The sequence below is a fragment of the Rattus rattus genome, chromosome 6 (genome assembly GCF_011064425.1).
Source record: "Rattus rattus isolate New Zealand chromosome 6, Rrattus_CSIRO_v1, whole genome shotgun sequence".
Taxonomy (NCBI): Eukaryota; Metazoa; Chordata; class Mammalia; order Rodentia; family Muridae; genus Rattus; species Rattus rattus.
Genome location: NC_046159.1, coordinates 39716207 through 39721710, shown reverse-complemented (window position 1 = coordinate 39721710; position 5504 = coordinate 39716207). Strand labels below are relative to the sequence as shown.

Here is a 5504-nt window from a genome sequence, read left to right as displayed (position 1 = left end):
TCCCTCAACAGAGGAATGGATACATAAAATGTGGTACATTTACACAATGGAGTACTAGTCAGCTATTAAAAACAACAACTTCATGAAATTCGTAGGCAAATGGATGGAATTAAAAAATATCATCCTGAGTGAGGTAACTCAGTCACATACAATGGTATGTACTTCCTGATCAGTGGATATTAAGCAAAGATCTTGGAATACCAATGATACAACTCACATACCACATGAAGCTCAAGAGGAGGGAAGACAAAACTGTGGATACTTCAGTCCTACTTAGAAGGGGGAACAAAATAATCAAGGAAATTCAGGGACAAAGAGTGGAGCAGAGACAGAAAGAAAGGCCATCCAAAGACTGTCCCACCTATGGATCCCTCCCATATGCAGACACCAAACCCAGACACTAGTGCTGATGCCAAAAAGTGCTTGCTAATAGGAGTCTGATACAGATATCTCCTGAGATGATCTGCCAGATCTTGGCCAATACAAATTCGAATGCTTGAAGCCAACCACTGGATTTACCTCAATGGAGGAGTTAGGGGAAGGGTCAAAGGAGCTAAATGGGCCTTATCTAGCATTAATGGGAGGGGAGGCCCTTGGTTCTGTGAAGTCTTGATGCCCCACCATAGACGAATGCTAGGGTGGTGAGGCAGGAGTGGGTGAGTGGGTTGGGGAGCATAGCAGGATAGTGAGTATGGAAGAGAGGGTTTGCAGAGAGGATACCAGGAAAGGGAATAACATTTAAACTTTAAATAAATAAAATATCCAATTACAAATAAAGAAAGTGACAGTCAGAAAGATGGTTCAATTAAAAGTGTTAAAATCACTTGATGGTCTTGTAGAGGATCCAGATTTGATTCCTAGCACCCATGTTTTTGCTGAAACCATATGTAATTCTAGTTCCTGAGGGTCCAACACCTGCTTCTGACTCCATGTATACCAGGATGTATACAGTGCACTTACATGCTGCAGGCCTAACAATCATGTTCAAATGAATAAAATAAATAATTCTTTTTACAAAGTAAAAAAATGGCATCAAAGGCTCAGTAAGATGATCCAGAGGGTAAATGTACTTGTTGCAAAAAACCTGATGACTTGAATTTAATCCCTGAAACACATAAACATAGAATAAAATTCCTTTGTCCTCTGTCTGCACAGAACACCTGCACTTTAGTGTGCACACACAAACATGCAGATGTGTATGCACAAATATATACAAACTTACAAGTAATAGTGATGGAGTGATGATATATAACAGCAAAATTATTGTTATTTTAGATAGAAAATAGAAATGCAAGTAAACAAACTACAGAATGAAATCTTGATAGAAGTAAATCTATGGATATAAATGGTATTTCTGTGGCCTTGGGTACACAGAGGGGCATGATGAAGACACCACCACACTACTAGCTAACTGCAACTGGTTATGGTGGTGATGGTTGTATAAATTTCTATAAATTCCTGAATTTATACTAGGACAAGTAAATTTTATGACACATGAATTGTATGTATCTCAATAAAGCTATCAAACATTTAAAAGCAATTGCAATAGAGACCATGGGTTTGGTACTGAGGCTACAATGATAGATATAAAGGACACTAGAGATGGCATGCAACACTGTTGCAGAGAATGAGAAATCAGTTGCCAGCAATTATGTAAAGCAGCTTAAAACTACCACTAACTCCAATTCCAGGTGATCTAATTCCCTTTTTCTGACTCACACGGGTACTACACTATCCCTACACAGACATACACATTTAACATAAATAAAGTAACAATAAAATATTTTTAAATGTTCATTGCCACAATGTTTATGCCACTGGGGAGCAGGGATCCTGGGTATGCACTTCTATCACAGTGCTGGGTTATGTCATTGAGAACTCCCAATGGGACATGATCTAGCAGGGAGTATAAAACAGAGTGAGATAAATACTACAGCTTTGCACATACATTAAAAATATGTGCACAGGGAGAAAGACATGTTTGAAAATGATTTTTAAACAGACTATGCATTAACATTAACACTTGAAGGGAGCAAGTCATTGGGGTAGAGCTTGCTTAAACTAAATGAATTGCTAAATCAAGCCAATAGCCAAGGGAAGTTACTATCCTTTACCAGGAACTAAAGAGCATGATTAACCTACCCTGTGCCATGGGTCTTATAGAACCCTGGTCTTTTACTTAAGTTTACTCTAGACATGAGGTAATCCTCTCCCTTTGCTCTAAGATCATGCACTTTGTTTAATATTTGACATGACTTGTTTTATACATGTAAAGATTTGTCCATTGCTCAAAATAAGGATTCTTAGATTTAAGTTTTTTTTTCTTTTTAAAAATAAGATTCTAGATGATGGCAGACACAGGGAGCTGATTTTTTCTTCACTCTTCTTTCCTGGACTAATTATATGTGGAGTTTTATGTGTACATTTGGTCATTGGCCTTTGGGTTATCAGGCAACATCTACAGAGAAAGTAAAAGTCAGTTTCAACCAGCAAAAATGGAAAAGATCAAATGGTGATTGCATTTTTTCATCCGTACTGAAATGCAGGTAGCAGAGGAGAGAGAATTCTGTGGTATGTTTTGAGAGCCCTACAGAAAAAGTGGATATCCTGATGCAGTTCATGTTGTGTATACTGATGGCATTAATGCCAGTGGTCAACAAACATTGAAAGGTGCTTTCAGAAGGTTTAACATCAAGTTGGTTCACCCAGTGCAGTTTATTTTCTTTCTTTTCTTTCTTTTTTTTCTTTTTCTTTCTTTTTTTTTTTCTTTTCTTTCTTTCTTTCTTTCTTTCTTTCTTTCTTTCTTTCTTCTTAAAAGGTAAACATTTAATTGGGGATGGCTTACAGTTTCAGGGGTTCAGTCCATAATCATTATGGCAGAAAGGGTGGCAGCAGGCAGGCAGATATGGAGGAAGAGCTGAGGGGTCACATCTTGATCTGATAGCAGCCAGGAGAAGACTCTCTTCTGCAGGTAGCCAGGAGGAGGCTCTCTTATGCACTGGGTGGAGCTTGAGTATAGGACCTCAAAGCCAACCTACATAGTAACACATTTCCTCCAGCAAGGCCACATCTACTCCAATACGACCTTACCTTTTAATAGTGTCATTTCTCATGGGCCAAGCATATTCAAACCACCACAGTGACTGTTTTCTATTTCAATTTTTCCATCTTCTTACCTCCACCCTGCTCTTCCTCCCTAATATTCCAGCTCCCCCTGTTCTTTTGATTTACGACTACAGTAGTAATATCAGCACAGTACTATCTTTTGATGCCTATATATCACAGAGACTATAAGAGATAATAAAAATATATTAATTAATTAATTTCCTAATTTTGGAGTTTGTTTTTTTTCTTTTATTGGATTTTTATTTACATTTCAAATGTTATTTCCTTTCCCGGTTTCCTGTCCATAAGCCTCCTATCCCATGCCCTTTCCCCCTTTCTCGATGAGGGTGTTCACCCTCCCCAAACAGCCCCCTTCCCCCAACATTCCCATACACTGGGGGTCCAACCTTGGAAGAACCAAGGGCTTCTCCTCCCATTGGTGCCCAACAAGGCCATCCTTTGCCACATATGCAGCTGGAGCCATGGGTCAGTCCATTTGTAGTCTTTGGGTAGTGGTTTAGTCCCTGGGAGCTCTGGTTGGTTGGCATTGTTGTTCTTATGGGGTTGCAAAACCCCTTTAGCTCTTTCAATCCTTTCTCTAACTCCTCCAATGGGGGTCCCGTTCTCAGTTCAATGGTTTGCTGCTAGCATTCGCCTCTGTATAAGGAAATGCTACCTTATGGAAGATTCCAACTATCCTCACTTCACATTGCTAGGGCAAAGTCTTGAATCCATTCCTCTTGGCTGGGAAGCTCTGATGCAGCATGTTCCTGATTTTTACATTGATTCAATAGGATACGCCTTCACACTCCCTCTGTTTAAATATGTGGGAGGTTGCAGAGTTGGAAGCCATGTTTACTCTCCCACTATCAGCAAGGACATGCTGTCTGTGGTGAAGAATCAAACTCCTGGATTTAATAACGCTGCTTTCATTAGCAGAAATGCTCTTCTCAGCAAAGCAAAACTCATCTATTACTATGTATTTGCTTTTGTTTATGGCCTTGTTGGATCTTGCAGTGACGTAGTCATGGTTAATTCTTCTTGGACACTAGACCATATTCTCTCACCGTGGAAAGCTGGGCATTGCACTAGCATTGTTTATCCACCCTGTGATGTGCAAACATTTCTGGACATCCCTTTCCATGAGGAAAAGGTGACCCCAGGGCATTTACTGGTTTCCATTGGCCAGTTCAGGCCTGAAAAGCATCATGTTTTGCGGATCAAAGCCTTTGCTCAGTTGCTAAATAAGAAGACAGCTGAATTCCGCTATTATCTTAAACTTGTCCTTATTGCAGAATGTCTCAACAAAGATGATGAGTTTAGAGTAAACCAACTGAGAAGACTATCTGAGAATTTGGGAGTTCAAGAAAAGGTGGAATTTAGAATAAACCTTTCATTCAATGAATTGAAGAATTACTTGTCTGAAGCAGCAATCGGTCTGCATACCTTGTGGAACGAGTATTTTGGGATTGGAGTTGTCAAGTGTATAGAGGCTGGTACAATTATCCTTGCACACAATTCTGGAGGCCCAAAGCTTGACATCGTTTTTCCTCATAAAAGACAAATAACTGGATTTCTGGCTGAGAGTGAAGAAGGCTATGCTGAAACCATGGCCCATATTCTTTCTCTATTGGCAGAAAAGAGACTTCGAATCAGGAAAACTGCTAGAGCATCTCTGAGCAGATTTTCCAACCAGGAGTTTGAAGTAGCATTCCTGTGTTCCATGGGAAAGCTACTTACTTAATGCCCGATCTGCACGTTCTCAATGTTTCATGCAACATAGAGATGAAGATAGTAGGAGAGCCTGTGTGCAAGTCCTCAGTTCCATCTCCAGCACCAGGAAAAGGAAACACCTTCATGTGTAAATATTGTCTAACTTTATTTTTCATTATAATAAAGGCAGCCTGAACAACTTTCTCAGCAATTTTGTATAGACAAGGCAGTAGTTAACAGCAGAATTAATCTATTGGAAAAAGTAAAAAAATAAAAGATTCTAGTAACGTTTTATTTTAATGTGAATGCCAATATAATTAGCTAGTATTTAATTTACTTAAGAAAAGAATACCTCAAAATGAAGTTCATCCCCTGAAGTCTTGTTAGCAAAATCAAACCCTGACAGTCTGTGCTAAAAGATACATATTTATACTTATTTCATAACATATATAACCATTTTCCTTTGGGATACAGAACATATTATTTGCAAATGGTTACAAGACACTTTTCTATCAAGGAATCATTATAGCTATTTTTTTCCTGATCATTCCCACCCATCAAATGAAAAAGCCACAGAAGGACTGTACATCTGTTCCTGTATTATGGCCCTGAAAAGGACCACAGCATTGTACTGATATTTTTTCACCAATCTTTTACACTAACCATTGTTTAACCTCTTGGGTACA

At 38.9% G+C, this 5504-nt stretch overlaps 1 pseudogene; it reads left to right on the top strand.

Annotated features, from left to right (window-relative positions):
* The first annotated feature begins 1554 nt into the window (after positions 1-1554).
* On the top strand, positions 1555-4849 carry LOC116904267 (annotated as a pseudogene).
* The last annotated feature ends 655 nt before the right edge of the window (positions 4850-5504 follow it).